Source organism: Orycteropus afer, unplaced genomic scaffold (assembly GCF_000298275.1).
Source record: "Orycteropus afer afer isolate SDZICR_OR568_19922 unplaced genomic scaffold, OryAfe1.0 scaffold00752, whole genome shotgun sequence".
In the NCBI taxonomy this organism is placed as follows: domain Eukaryota; kingdom Metazoa; phylum Chordata; class Mammalia; order Tubulidentata; family Orycteropodidae; genus Orycteropus; species Orycteropus afer.
In genome coordinates, this window is record NW_006922339.1 from 353863 (window position 1) to 370800 (window position 16938).

Sequence of the window (16938 nt, forward strand, 5' to 3'; positions counted from 1 at the left end):
ATAGTGCTGGGGAGCTGACATACCCCTGAAGAAGCACTGTGGAAATATACTGTTGGCCTTACCAGCTGAAGGTAAACTGCTTTTGATGGTCTTTTGAAATTGGTATTGAGAAAAAGGCATTGGCCAGATCAGTAGCTGCATACCAAGTAGCAGGAGATGTACTAATTTGCTCAAGCAATGAAACCACATCAGGAGCAGCAGCTGCAATTTGAGTCACCACCTGATTAAGTTTATGATAATCTATGGTCATTCTCCAAGATCCACCTTTTTTTTGCACAGACCAAATAGGCAAATTAAATGGGGATATGGTGGGAATCACCACCCCTGCATCCTTCAAGTCCTTGATGGTGGCAGTTATCTCTGCAACCCATCCAGGGATGCAGTATTGCTTTTGGTTTACTATTTGTCTAGGTAGAGGCAGTTCTAATGGCTTCCATTTGGCTTTTCCTACCATAATAGCCCTTACTCCACATCAGGGACCCAATGTGGGAATTCTGCCAATTGCTCAGTATATCTATTCCAATTACGCATTCAGGAACTGAGGAAATCACTACAGGATGGGTTCGGGGACCCACTGGACCCACTATGAGATGCATCTGAGCTAAGACATATGAGTTTCCCTAAGAATGAGGCCTGTTTCCAATATATTTATGGACATACTGGGAAAGAGAGACACTCTTCTGTGGAACAGGATCCTGTTGTGCTGCCTAAAACTGTCCGTGAGCAAAAAATCCACCATTCAGCCTGGAGATCTTGGATTTATCATTCATTGCAGTCAATAGCCGGTATATTGCTTGCCAACCTTGAGCTGTGAGCTCTGATGGTGTAATGCCTACCCCATTTGACTGCTAACTGGAAGGCTGATGGTTCAAACCCACCAGCCATTCCTTGGAATGAGCAATCTACTTCCATAGAGATACTGCCTCAGAAACCCAAGGAGGGGTCGCTATGAGTCGGATCTGACTTGACAGCAGTGAGTAGTGAGTAACCTTCAGCTCGTCAGCCCCTGCAGCTGCATGAGTCAGGAAAAGCCTCCAGCTTGATGTTTTATCCAAGGACTTGGGACTTGCCAGCTTCTATAAGTGTGTGAGCCATTTTCCTAAGATAAATTTCTGTTTGTCTTTCTATATATAAGTTTTACTGGTTTTGTTTCTCTAGATAACCCAGCATAACACAACAGTCAAGTAATTTTCTTCCAAAAAAGCTTATTTAGCACCAAAAACCATGCATTTGGTAGCCCCTTCCAGCATTCCAGGTTCTCAGTGAACACCTAAATCTGAGATAAAAAAAGATGAAAGTTATAGAATGTGCTCTCAATGAGTTTGTCATCTACAGGACGAAAGGGCAAAGGTAGACTTGAAATAATAAAAAACCATACAAACCAAAAAACCAAACTCACTGCCATCAAGTCAATTCTGACTTATAGTGATCCCTTTTTGGGTTTCTGAGGTAGTAAATCTTTACAGAAGTAGATTGTCCAATCTTTCATCTGTGGAGTGCCTGGTGGGTTTGAACCACCAACCTTCTGGTTAGCAGCCAAATGCCTTAGGGACTATGTCACCAGACAGGTCAGCATATTATTCAGCAGTGTGAGCAAGATGGCCTCTAGAAGTTAAGAGGAAAGAAATGAAGGTCATAGTAGTCATCTTTTGGGGCCCAAACTCCCATATTTATCCTGAAGCTACTATAGCAAGTCAGTTTTGAAGGACAGAGATAAGGATCCAGGAACCTTCCATATGAACATAACTGATAAATTACAGCCTTCATGTCTTGTTCCCACCATTCTCCCTATCTGGACTATCCTTCTCTCTTCCTAGCCAATTTTTCCTGCATTTCTCCACCTTGGTGACAGGGTTTGGGCCTGGACCTTGACTATGCCTCTAAAATTATTTTGATTCACGGCTTGAGATTTTACAAAACCACACATGTACGCACAGAGCTTGTTGTCTCAGGATCTTGTTTGTTTTTTAAGAGTCTAAAGAGTGAGTTTGTTTGGCGGGTTCTATAAATGGAGGTTTTCTTCACTAGAGAGATGTAAGGGAGTGGACACGGTGTGCAGCAGCCGCGGTATGCGTACACATCGCCATGGGGCGGAATTCAGGGCCTGGTGGGGAAGGTGCCCACAGCCATTGGGCAAACATATGTTGGGCCAAGAACACTGCTCTTCAACCTCATGAACTGTTTGCTTGAAAGATAACAGTGTCTCTTCCACACGAGCCTTTCACCACTCTCCATAAATGGAATTTTCAATCCAACAGCTGGTGTCTACTCATTACAAATCAACCAGAAAAGGAGATATTTACATGGCTGAGCCTCAAGGCCCTGGGGACAAGAGAGTAGGGCCCCTTGGAATGGAATGAGTCCAGGAAAGCCAGCAAAAACGTGCCAATTACTGATTCTATGAGGGCCCCAGTTAGCTGAAAAAAGGTGAAAACATGTTTTCTGTCCCAGACTACAAGATAGCTTTATATGTCCTATAACAAAGAACGCTCTGGGAGATATAGTGACCTCCAAAAATGGCTTGCTTTTGGAGCCATTTTCTTTATTCCAAAACAGTCCCACCCCTATGCTTTGCAAACCTTTCAAAGAATAACTCTGTCCAGTTTGCTCTCCATTTCATATAATGGCACATTCTGGGCCTGAGTCCCAACCCCTAACAGAAGTAACAATGTTGGGAACAAAGAGGAGAGCTCAAATGTTTGCAGATAGGCAGTGTGTAGCTCTAAGATCTTGGAAAAGAACATCTATGAAGTTTATTTTCTTATTTATCGCAGTGGCAGGAAAGACCCTGACTTATTAACTCTGCAGATATGTGTATAGGGATCACATGAAAACAAGCCTAGATAAATAGGAGAATTTTTTTGGATGTTTGGATTATTTTTGAAAAACAATTAAAAATGTATATTTTATTCTCAACGAAGAGATTTAGTTACCTCAGAAACAGAAGCAGGTAGATGAACCTCCAAAAGAGAGACCAATATGTATTTAGAATCATCTGATAACATGAAGAAACAGAGGCTTACAAGAAGAACCTCTGTCTTAGGAACAATAGACACGATTCTCGTCTAGCCTTGGTGACTACTTTGCTGCAATAATTTGGTCAAATCCTTGCTGCTTTTTGAGTCTTACTTCTTTGCTCTTTTGTACATTGGCGGGCTACACTGATTATTAGAGGTCTCCTTTTCTAACATTCTATACCCTAAGGTGGTTTTAGGAGAAAAACTCTCAAACCAAAGCTTTATCATCTTAATCATTCCACCACAAGGGCAGTGGTGGTTCAGTAGTAGAATTCTCACTTTACATGCAGGAGACCTGGATTCACTTCCCGGCCAATGTGCTGCATGTGCAGTCACCACCTGTCTGTCAGTGGAGGCTTGTATGTTGCTATGAAAAAGGTTTCATTAGGGCTTCCAGACCAAGATGGATGGACTAAGGAGAAAGGCCTATTTTCTACTTTTGAAAATCAGCCAATGAAAACTCTATGGATCACAAAGGTCCAATCACAACTGATCATGAGGATGGTTCAGGACCAGTGAGTATTTCCCTCATTCATATGGTCACCATGAATCAGGGACTGACTTGATGGCAACTAACAACAACAATCATTCTTCTACTCAGTAAAACTTCATCATGAGTATGGAGGCCATCTCCAATCTTCATAAGGCCAAAAAGGTGGGGAGGGAGTAGATAACAAGAGCTATTTCAGGCCTCAAGTATGAAATCTGATTAATAAAAAAGATCTTTGGGGAAAATTAGGGGAAGAAAAAAGTCCTACCACTACCTCTCCCCCCTATCTTTCATAGCAACCAGACTAGGGAGTGACAAGCAAAGTGACATACTGCTTAGAGGACAAAAGATAAATGTTTGATGAATTGGCCATTGGTAGAGAAGTGATGGGCTTTATATGTGCATAATGGCCGAGCTGCCTTTCCATGCCGATCGCCTGCCAAGATAAGAGCTATAATGAATGGACCTTGAGATGTCCTGGACAAAAACAGCTTTAATTTGACTGGTTTTAATAAACTTAATTAAAAGAAGAAGAAGATGGCAGAAGGAAGAGGATAGCAATTTGGAGAGACCAGAGTAGTGAGAATTACATATACCCAGAGTGGACACTAACCATTGGCTTTTCTATTCACTGTGCTAGTCAAGTAAGCAGGAAAAGACAGTTTAATTTCATTACAATTAGAAGTTATCAGCAGTCTCTGGGGTATAAACGGTTAACATGCTCAATTGCTAACCAAAAGTTTGGGAGTACTAGCCCATCCAGAGGCATCTCAAAAGAAAGGCTTGGGGATCTACTTCCAAAAACTAAGCCACTGAAAACTCTGTGGAGCATAGTTCTCTCTGACACATATGAGGATCCCGTGAGTTGGAATCAACTTGACAGCAACCGTTTTTTGTTTTGTTTTAAAGTTATCAAAAAGCCTATATGTGCCCAGCAATGTGTAAAGTTAATTGAAATACAGAGATTAAATGGCCTGGCTGAATAGAAAGTCAACCTAATAATCACAGATCAGATCATTCACTTATTTATTTATTTTTCCTTCAGCAAACACTGACTGAGCATCTGTGACCCTGGCCAAAGGTAAATGATCCAGGCTAGTTCCTAGTCCCACTGAACCTAAGAAGCAGAGGTACCAGAGGCTTTTCCAGCACAGTGAAGAATACTCTCCCAATCCAAGGACTACTGCACACCACACAAAAATATCCTTGTACATTACCCCCCTCAGCTAATTCCCATGTCTATATTTACTTCCTGAGTCAGGTCCCCTGGCCCTACATTTGTGTCTAGTACAAGTGACTTGACAAGATATTCTTCGTCAGGACAACAAATTCCTTATGAGAACATAATTGTATTCTATTGCCAAGAGCAGCAATCATATAACCAGAGGAGTAGGCAATGAGGAAAGAGCATTAGTTTAGTCCTAGGAAAAACCCTAGTTGTGTCCGTGAGTAAACTACTTTGTGGACCTCTTTTTTCATATGCAAAACTGGGAACTGGAATATATTGTTTGCTTCACCACTTGTCTAACTTATTTGAGGTCTTCTATGGATCAGACTCTGGTAGGCACAGAGAGTACAAAGATGGCTAAGATGCCATTCTGTCCTCAATGGGCCCCAAAATTCATGAAACAGGGACATAAACATGCGATCACCATAATTCAATGAGATGTAAGTGCTTGTTCTGCCTCTAAGCAACCAGAAAGATTTCCTAAGGTCCCTTCTAGTTCTAATAGTCAAATGTTCTAAGATTAGTGTCCACACTTCCATTTTTATTTGATTTTTAAAAGATTAAGTACAGAAATTTCAAGAACTTTGATTATCCAAACATTGAAATGGTCACTTTCCATGATACCAGGCATTGTCCCAACTTTTGGAGAAAATGTCTTTAATGCAATATACAACATTAAAAATAATTCATCACCCCACTCCTGCCTCTGTGAGTATACATTTTTCTATGACTACAAAAGGAAAGTCACTCATTACTAAACAGCTCAACAAGGCTCACACTACTGGAGAATATAAAGTTTTATGAGCAGGTCTCCCCTCTCTCTCTGGGTGTAAGTGAGAAAGTGAGTGAGAGAGAAAGCTGGAGAGGTCTGTCTGGCTCAGGAGTCCAGGGTGAATTATAGACTGCCGCTCAAGATTCACAGCTCTTCCTGGTAGGAGGTTAATATTCTCACATGTCATTAGGTCTGCTGGCTCTCCTGATGGTTCATTGAAGCAGGCAGCAAATTATTTCCTCATGCTGCAGAGGACAGCACACTTCAAAGCAAGGGAACTCAGGTCAGGACAGGCCTTCGGGTGGATTAATGACTTGGGATCACCAGGGGTTGTCTTTAGGTAAAACTGGGCCTGAAGCTTTTGACAAAGCTAACTTTTTGATCAGTCTTGACCCTGTTTTCAATCCAGACCTCCAGATTTTATTCTTATCACCTTCTAAGGACCTGCCAAGACCTGCAGGGAGACTGAATAACCTGTCTGGTCATTTTATCTTTACTTCAAAGCCTTCCACCCTGCTTTCTGCTGATGTACATCTCCCCCACAGTTCAAGGTGGAACTGAAACCCCTTCTGCTTGGAGGAGACTTTCTAGCCTGTCCCAAATCCAACTGACCATCCCTGAGCCCAGGGAGCTCTGGTAGCGTAGTGCCTAAGGCACTTGACTGCTAACCAGAAGGCTGGTGGTTCAAAGCCACCAGTCACTCCTCAGAAGGAAGATGAGGTAATCTAGTTCTGTAGTGATACTGCCTTGGAAACCCAAGGAGAGGTTGCTATGAGTCGGGTCCGACTCAACGGCATATGACAACAACAACATCCCTGAGCCCAATTCCCAAAATGCTTCTCATATGCATGCTTCGTTTTACTACTGATCACAGACTTGGTCTGTTCTCCTACTGTCCCAAGGTATCTGGCTTTTGTCTCTTTGACAATGAATTAAGCTACCTGAACCACAGGCACCATGTGTGTGTGTGTGTGTGTGTGTTGTTGTTATTGTTATGTGCCATCAAGTCGGACCCAACTTATAACAACCCCTCCTTGGGTTTCCGAGGCAGTATCATTACGCAAATAGGTTGCCCAACCTTCCTTCCGAGGAGTGGTGTGTGTGTGAATACACACACACACACACACACACACAGCTATCTTTGTACCTCCCTTAGTGATGGCTAAGTAGAAGGGGAAATTCACTTGCCCTGGATGTTGGTCTAAATAAATTCCAACCTTATCTTCTTTCTGCGAGAAAGGACTAAAAGGAGACCAAGTCTCATTAAAACATTTGTTAAAAGGTAGCTTGAAATATACCACTTCTGAAGATAACACTAACTGAAGGAAGAATGGCTAAGGCTCAGACACTCAAAGTAGTCAAGGGAAGATACAAGACCTTCCTTCCTAGACCAACCTGCTAATAAATAAGTATGTTTAATGCAAATATCCACCACAGATCATATTCATTTTTTCTAGTTCTAGGTTTTCTGAACTGAAGAAAGGCTCTCACTGTGGGTCTGCTGTTAGGACACTTGTTTGTAAGGGCAGCCATCCCCTCAGAACCATCTGGGAACCTGGCCCTGTCAGAGAGCCTAGAGGAGACACTCCTGACAGGCTGTCTCCACACACCACATGCCACATGCAGGGGTCTGTGGGGCTGCAGTTTGATCTAGGAGCCATAAAGAAATTCTTTGTCCAATGGCTATGGATGAGTCTGACTAAACTCACAAATGTTTTCTCCCCTTAAAGTGAGAGACCTTCCTTGGGTAAGTAGAATAAACAGTACTGTATCAGGCAGTCCCCATTTCAAACCTGGAAGATCAAATAAAAGTTTGGAAAAACACTTGGTAAACTGGAAAACAACTGAGAAATGTAAGGGGTGATTGCTACTGTTCAAATCCTGCATTCTTCCCATATTCTACTTATTTTGCAATTTCCTCCCCCCGCTTCCCTACCATTTTTCTCAATAACACCAACCCCTTTCCTTCAAAAAAAAACGTTTACCTTCTTTCACATGTTTTTCATAATATGTAAAAGGAAAGCAAATAAAAGCAAGCATACATGCTACATATATGCATTAGGAACTATCTTCCATTTTTATATCCTGCTTGTTGCACTGGAAGAAAATATGAATCAAGGCCATTATTCCACCAACAAATATTTGCTTTATAAGAGCAAGTTTATGCCCTTTCTGCATATAGAATAATTTTGTCTTTCAATGACAAATCACAGTGTATTACTAAATGGCACACAAAGTACCAAAAATACATCCAAGTCAACTGGAGTGAAGACAGTAAGAGAAAGTATGACCAAGTTGGAGTGTGCACTGGCAATAGAAGCTTCATTACAACTTCCTCCTTATCAACAGCAATTTTAACATAGTATCAATTTTGGATTCAACGGTGTTAAAATGTGGGAAAATGTACACATTACAATTGCTGAAATACATAAAATGCATGTAATATGACAGAGAGTGGTAAAGACCAAGGAAATCAGTGAGCACACACTTTACAGTATCCATATCAGTATTTGTGGTGCTCACAAACACAATAGTGGGCTGCATTTGGTAGGATGGTCATATAATTTGTTGTCTAAATGGGATACCTTGCAGAGTAAAAAAGACACTATTACTGATTTTTCCAAAAAGACAGGTGTTAACTGGGATTGTCCTAGGAAAACCAGGATATAAGTCACCCTACCCATGAGCCACCAAATTGTAGCCATATGGTAACATGATCACTAAAGCCCAGTCAGTTCTAATATTCTGATTCTGTCATATCATACATCGATTGAAGATAATTTTCACCCTTTATGTCTAAAAATCTCTGGAAGCCTGATATCTTTATGCTTTGCATAGCTCCCCAACAGTCCCTAGCATCTTCCATGTTAGGGCATTTCCTCTAACCTCCCCATGTTCTAGACTATCCTCAACTACCTAACATTTACCCTCAGCTACCCATCCCTAAAAAGGAGTTCTTGTGATACAGTGGCTAAATGTTCAGCTGCTAGCTGAAAGGATGGCTGTTCAAACTCATAAGCTGCTCTGAGGGAGAAAGACGTGGCAGCCTGCTTCTATAAAGATTTACAGCCTTAGAAACCACAGGGGAAGTTCTACTCTGTCCTATGGGGCTGGTATGAGTTGGAATCAGCTCAGTGGCAATGGGTTTGTTTTTTTGGATCCCTTCCTAATTTAAGTAGTATACCTCCTCCTGGGAGAGCACTGCAGACCCCCGCAGAGGTCTTTGTGATTGTTGGAAGGACTTAGATCAGTGGTTCTCAACTAGGGGTGACTATGTCCCCTGGGGATATTTGACAATGTCTGAAGACATTTTTAGTTGTCACAACTGGTCAGTGTTACTGGCATGTAATGGGTAGAGGGGAGGGATGTTACTAAACATCCTACAAAGCACAGGATAGCCCCACAGGATAGCAAAGAATAATCTGGTCCAAAATGACATTAGTGCCAAGTTTGAGAAACACTGGATTGGATGAAGGATATAGCTTTTGCTCCCTCTATTGTGGCATAGTGGCTAAGACACTTGCCTGCTAACCAGATGGCTGGCAGTTCAAACCCACCAGCCACTCCTTGGAAGGAAGGTTGGGCAATCCTACTTCTGTAGTAATACTGCATTGGAAGCCCAAGGAGGGGTCGCTATGAGTCGGGTTTGACTCGACGGCACATAACAACAACAACAACATTGTGGGACAGCTCCTCTCCTTCCTTCTTGATCTCACAACTGTCCTGGCAAGCTCTCCTCCACAGCTGCTTAGGTTTACAGCTGAATCCTGCTGGCCCAAATCACGATCTAGAAAGGAGCCTTTGCAGTGACAGAAGAGACAGCACAGCTGTCAGTCTCTATGAGAAAAAGAATAGAACTTTTCCCAGTTTCCTGAGAGCAGAAAAGATTGACAGCCTGTGTGACTTTTCTCTTCTCTAACATCACTAAAAAAGAAAGTGACAGCAAACATACATATCAAGTGGATTGGAAGCTGCCACTCTCTTTAGTGTTCTGAGGCCCTGAACTTCTACAGATGTGTGCATCCCAAAATTCAGGGTGGCCCAAGAAGGCAATACCCTATCCAAAATGAACATGTCCCAGGTCTGAGAATGGTCTACTGACCATTTCTTATCTGCAACACAACCACCCGAGTAGGGCAAAGAAGTCACCTTCATCACTCATAATGGGAAGCAGTAACCAGCTGAAGTACAGCAGGAAGACACCCCCTTTAGAGAATGGCCACTGCTGAAGATAAAAATAGAGCATAGGGGCAGAAAACAAAGACACAGATTCAGGACCAAATACAGAACAGGAAGTGCAAGGGTCTCAAAGACAGGAAGGATCAAAAGACCTAACTTGCTAGTCCTAGTTTAAAACAACCATCATTCAGATTATTAAAATATAACACACAATTTCTATAAAGTTTAAACTTGAAGCCATCTTCATTCTCTGAAACACAGCAATGCAGCTAGAGTTGCCTGATGTGAAGTCAATGTTCAGTAAATGTTTGTTCTCTTTTTCTTCCCTCTCAGATCCCCTGATGTCACCAAGCCTAGACATGAAGAAGAGGATCTTGAGCATTCATTCAGAAAACTGTAGTTCTCAGTTAAGACAGAATTTTAAAATTCTAGTTCCCCAAACCTTAGCCAAATTGAGGAGGGGTGAGGAGGCCATGGTTATTGGATTGACATCAAAGGAAAACAGATAAAACACTTAAAAGAAAAAAATAAATAAACTTACAATGAAAAGGCCAAAGCTAGCAAATCAGAGTAGATTGGGCTCACTCAGTATGGGCGCAATCAGCCCCACACTCTTCAGTAGCCATCACTATGTCATGGCCATACATCAGAAATCAACGAAATCAAAGGAAAAAAGACAACACATATTTTAAAAGAACTTCTGTTGAAGTTGTTCTTGTCTGAAGTATTAGACAGTTGTTGCATTCAAATTGTTTGTAATTCTTATGGAGACACAAGATGTCAACATGTGGAAATTAAATAATATGTGATTCAAGGAGTAACTGAAGATAACAATAGAGCTGTCATAAAGCAATATATGATTATGTATCAAACAAACAATATGGAAAGTAAGTGCTACAAGAATCAGAAAGAGCAATCACTTTAGGCTAAAAGTCCAGGAATGACATGTTCGAAGATGTAGATTCTGAGCTGCAACTTGAAAATTATAAAACTATACTTTGTATGATCTCTCTAAGAAAACAGAGGAGTACGTGATAGAAGTTTCAGGAATATTTCCCTCTAAAGGAGTTAGTATTATTTAGTGATTAAAGACAACCAGTAAAATATGCTTGGGTTGGATACCTTATTCTCAAATAATGACACAATAATGGGATGTTATGACTGATAGTCAACAGTGTGGTAGGCGGCTTCTAAGATGACTCCCAATGATCCTTGTCTCCTGGTATTCATATCCTTATAATCCCCTCCACTTGACTGGGGGTTGAACCTAGTGATTTGCTTCTAATGAATTAAATATGGCAAGAGTATTAGGATGTCACTTCTAAGATAAGGTTACAAAAAGACTGTGGCTTCTGCCTTGCTGGATCTCTCTTACTTACTCACATGCTTACCTTGTTGAAAGCTAGGTGCCATTTTGTGAGCTGCCCAATGGGGAGACCCATGGCAAGGAACTGACGGAGTTCTCTGACCAATGGTCAACAGGGAAATAAGGCCTTAGTCCAACAGCCTTTGAGGATCAGAAACCTACCAGTGATCATGTAAATAATCTTAGAAATAGATGCCCCTCCAGTGCAGCCTGAGATGACCACAGCCTGTCAGACATTTTAATTGCAACCTTGTGAGAGACCAGAGGTAAGCCTGTCTGGATTCCTGCTCCTTGGAAACTGTGACATAACAAGTATTTGTTGCTTTAAGCTGCTTATTTTAGAGTGATTTGTTACAAAGTAATAGATAACTTATGCAAATGACAAAGTGTTGATGGCTGATGCATCTATTTCTCCAATCTTCCAACACCTTCCCCATCCCCATGATAAATGGATATCAGCCTTAACTAATTGATATCAGGAGGTAGAGAAGAACAAAAAGAGCTACTACTTATATATAAGAGGGAGCTGTACATAAAATTTTGGGTACCAGGCACTTTACATATACATGTATTTGACCCTGAAGAGAAACAAGACAAACATTAGGATGCTGTTGTTGTTGTTGTTATGTGCCGTCAAGTCAGCCGCGACTCATAGCAACCTCTTTTGGGTTTCCAAGGCAGTATCACTACAGAAGTAGATTGCCCAACCTTTCTTCTGAGGAGTGGCTGGTGGGTTTGAACCTCCAGCCTTCTGGTTAGTAGTCAAGTGCCTTAGGCACTATGCTACCAGAGCTCCTAACATTAGGATATCTGGGCTCAAAACCTTTTGTGGCAGCATTTCCCAGAGGAAGTGAATATTTAGACAGTGTACCTAGTACTTAGGAGCTCTGGTGGCATAGTGCCTAAGGTACTTGACTGCTAACCAGAAAGCTGGTGGTTCAAACCCACCAGCCACTCCTCAGAAGGAAGACTGGGCAATCTACTTCCGTAGTGATACTGCCTTGGAAACCCAAGGAGGGGTTGCTATGAGTTGGGTCCAACTTGATGGAAGTGCGTTACCTTGTAGTTTGGCCTCCTAAAATATGGTTTCACGATTCTAGGACTGGTCTTCCATAACTGAAAAAAAAAAGGGGGGGGGGGGATCATGTCCCAGAGAGCTGAGCCACTGTCATGGATCCAGAACTAGTAGTCTTAGTTCCAGCATGTACGATTCCTCCTAGGTTTTCCCTGTGGTATTTCTCCCTAAAGGTTTAGGAATGAGCCTAAATTGATGAGCATAGAGGCTCAAATATTTGGGAGTTCAGGTCCCTCAGTCAAAGTGGCAACACTCAAGCATTTTCTCTAAGCTGGTTCTTTATATTTTTGAAGGTGTAAACTTTGGCTGGAGTCCTTGGGTGGTGAAAACTGTTAACAAGCTCAGCTGCTAACTGAAAGGTTGAAGGTTCAAGTACACTCAGAGGCACTTCAGAAGAAAGACCTGTCCATCTACTTCCAAAAAAATCAGCCACTGAAAACCCTTTGGAGCCCAGTTCTACTCTGACACATAAACATGAGGTCACTGTGAGTCAGAAATAACTCCACTGCAACTGGTAAACTTTGGCTGCCCATGGCCCCTGGAAGGGACAAAGATAAAGCAGAACCATTTGAATGAATTTTGTCCTTTCTGCACACACACATGTACACACAGCATTGGGTTGGAGTCCCCAGAAACAGCCCTTGAGATGAGGATGACAGTGCAAGACATTTATGTGATTAAAAAAAGCATCTGTAAATGGGAAAAGAAAAAGAAGCCAATAGATGATGCATTGTCAGGTAGGTTACTGCTGACAGAAAATGGGGTTCAGTCCCTCTAGGGTAGAGCTCAATAAACATTTTATGTGAAGGGCCAGATAGTAAATATTTTAAGATTTGTGGGGTCTGTGGTCTCTGTCACAACTATTCAACTGTATGTAAAGGCAGCCATAGACAATATGTACATTAGTGGGTATAAATTTGTTCCATTAAAACTTTCTTTACAAAAACAGGTAGCAGGCCAGATTTGGTCCATAAAATGTAGTTTGCTGATCCTTGCTTGAGATGTACACAATGTGAATCACTATTCAGAGATATCTCAAATGAAGGGCAAAAAGCTTGGGGTATATATCTGTTTCCTCCCATGAGTCATTGATTGAGCACTGAGCAAGTTCTAATGGTCAGAGAAAGAGTTGTAGGTGCCTGCACTTGGAAGCTGTCATATTGGTGCATATGGGAATGATGAGTGCTAAGGGGATATGGGTTACAGCTCTGCTACACACTGTCCCCCAAACCAAGCCTATTCTTAAATAGGAAGGGAAGAAGCGGGTGACAGAAAGAAAGAAAGAGCAAGAAACAGAGGCCTTCTATGATGGCGGGTGTGGTTCTCCCAAGATCTCTGCTGATCGACAGTCAAGGACACCTTTGTCAAAGCTGCCCTCCTTCCCTCTCTCCCTCCTTGCCCTTTTGGACTTTTGAGTAACTGTCACAGTGACTAATCCAGCAGGCTGAGTTTTCCAGTAACAGTTTAGCTGTTGCCCCAGGTTAAGTCCCAACCACAACCCAACCACATCAAAGGTCCTCACCTCCTTTGTACACCCAGAAACTCCTTCATCCTTAAAGAACTCATTCCTCTGTGTGGGTTTTTTAATTTTGAAAGTGAAATTAAAATATTGCTTTGCTGGATGGAGAAAAGACTGGGAGAACCAATAAAGGGGAGTGTGCAGCTACTGAGCCCACCACCCCCAGCTCACTGCCTGTTTCCTGAATGAAAAGCAAACTACCCATCCTCTTCTACCAGCTAAAGTCAAAGAAAAAAAATTAAATCAAATCATCTTATTATGTAATTGGGACTAGGCCTCAGGCTGCAGTAGTAAAGAAGGGATTAAGGGCAGAGCCACCTGGGTAGCCATTCTCCTGGGTCCCATTACCACCCCCCTCATTCCTTTTTATAGCCAACAGATTAAAATGGGAGCCTAGCAATCTTTGATCTTTCACTTGCTGACACAAATCCTTTCAAGCTTCCAACATTTTCTGCTGAGGTAATTAGTACTAATTAAAAGGTTTCCAACAGTCTTTGCTCCCTTTTTTTCCCCCCCTTGGTGTCCCCCTACTCTACCCACCCCCAAAAGAAATTGCTTTTACAAGTACCTTCCATCTCTGAGACAAGAGCATCCCTCACTTTCTTCTTTATCTGACTTGGGCAGATCAAGTAGATTAGTGACTCCATTATTCCAAATACAAAACCAGACAACAGGTTTTTACTATCACTCTTGACCTGTTGAGAGTGCACGGGCTTATATTCAGAAACAAGCATCTTGCCTTGTATGAAAAGACAGTCCAATTATGCAGGAAGAGACACCAAGCAGTTTTCTCCTGCCCAGGAAAGGACACCATTTAATGATGAAGTGCCTCACTCCAGTGTCACAAACAACCCCCCCCCACACACACACACACATAGTCTCTGTCACACATATACAGCATAGCACATACCACTTCACTACTCAAACTCACAAGTTGCCAAACTCTCAGCTTGCTTTGTCCCTATGCTTTCTTTTTATTTGGAGGAATTACAGGGTGGGGAAACCCAAACAGACTACTTAAGGGATAATGCCAAAAAATTAAAGGAAGAATCATCTTACCAAAGTTCTGAAAAGTTTGAGACATATACACATACATACAGAGCCATGGATTCAAATTCACAAATCAATAGTTTCACCATTCTTTTGTTGGCTCTTTACCGTGCTTATGGGACAAGAAAGCTCTTCTGTTGGACCTGACCTGTGAGCCCCACCCAGGAGTGAGTGCAGCCTTGATCTGAGCTTCCAAGAGGGACTGTGACTCAAAACTATGCCTCCAGGACATTGCCCCAGCAAGGAGGAGAAGAACCTGGCACAGACTAAGGGCTACAGTAACCTGTAAAAGGAAGTTCAGTGCTGACAGACTGTCCTTGCTGAACTCCCCTAGAGGGACCAGCTTTGGGAAAGGTGAAGAGCAGGAAAGGGAAAGCCTCCGGATGCTTCTCTCTAAAATATTTTGAGGACTTGGCAAACCTGGACTAGACTCAGACCCTGGCTTTAACCATATAGTGACACTTCCACATAAACCAGAAACCAAACCACTGCCATCAAGTCAGTTCTGACTCACAGTGACCTCCATAGGGTTTCCAAGGCTGTAAATCTTTATGGAAGCAGACTACCTCATCTCTCTCCTGTGGAGCTCCTGGTGGGTTCAAACCACCGACATTTTAGTTAGCAGCCAAATGCCTTAGCCATTGTGCCATCAGAGCTCCTTTTAGCCTCCACAGGCCTGTATTTCCTTGCTCAGCCCCACTCACTCCATCACCTTCCCACTCTACAAACACCAGCTAAAACCAAACTCACTGCCATCAAGTGGATTTTGATTCATAGCAACCCTCTTGGGTTTCCAAGGCTATAAATCTTTATAGAAGTAGATTGCTTCATCTTTCTTCCATGGAGCTGCTGGTGGGTTTGAACCACCAATATTTTGGTTAGCAGACAAATGCCTTGACCACTACACACCAGAGCCCCATCCCACCTTAGCCTTTAGAATATGAGTGGAAGGATCCAACCCATCATTCTTTGTCCTCACCCAATCAGCTCTGCACTCCTTCTGTCTCCCATCCAATCAAGAGACAGCTGGGGAGACAGGGATACTTCTGTGCATTTCTTCTCAGAGTAAAAATCTTGATCACATATCTTTGTCCCCTAGCTACTCAATGCCTGCCCAAAACAGGTCCCTGGGGGATAGTGCTGGAACAAAACACTACTCTTAGAGATACCACAGCTGCCTAGTGCTCTGTTTAGTCACCTTTCCCTTAGCAAAGTAAGTATGGAAAGGGAATATAATATTAAAATCTTATGTCATCCCACAGAATCCTTTTCTTACAGATGTGAAAACTGAGACCAGGAAGGGTTAATCTTGATAAAATGGTGATGGCTACTTACAAAGGGCACACCATGACTTGCACACAGCTCTCACATGCTTCAACCCTCTCATCCCAACAACTACCTAAAAGGCAGGAATGAGACCTGCTCCACTCATCATGTGAAGGAAATGAGTGTCTGAGAGGGGACTCATTTATTCATTGGCTCATGACTGTTATTTCAAGATCCCTCATACGATTCCAGATGTGGGGAGCATGAGATGGCCATGTTCGCTCACATTTCTCATCCTGGCATTCAGAGTTTTCGGAGGGAAGAAGTGATCCTTTGTACTGTGGTTTGGGTTAAGCAGGGGCTGCAGCAAGCCGAATGCTTTTCACTTGTTGGGGTCTTGTGTATTAAATGGGTATAAACTTTCTTTCAGAGTCCCTAGTCACTGCAGACCCAAAATGGTCTCTAATGAGGATCCCATGATTACTGTGGGATACCAACTCAAACCAAACTCACCACCATCAAGTTGACTCTGACTCATAGTGACCCCCTTTGGGTTTCCAAAGTAGTAAATCTTTATGGAAGTAGATTGCCCAGGGTTCCTTCCATGGAGTGGCTGGTGGGTTTGAACCACCAACCTTCTGTTCAGCAGTCAAATACCTTAGACACTATGCCATGAGAGCTCCTTTACTGTGGGATATTCACTCCTTATCCCAAACCCCACCCCCAAAGAAAAAGCTAAAAAGCTAATGCTGAAAAGTAATGGATTTAATGATCTAGAAAATCTAGACACTGGAAACTCCAAGGGAGATCATATTAAATTAGACCAGTACAAACAAGCCAAACTAGATTTATCTTTGTGTGGTTACAGATTTTATCTACTAAACCAGGTTTTCAGGGCTAGTGTCTGTTTTCAATTAATTGAGTTTTTAAATATCAAGACTCAGGATTTCTCGTGCAAGACAGTTCGCCTCCAGGA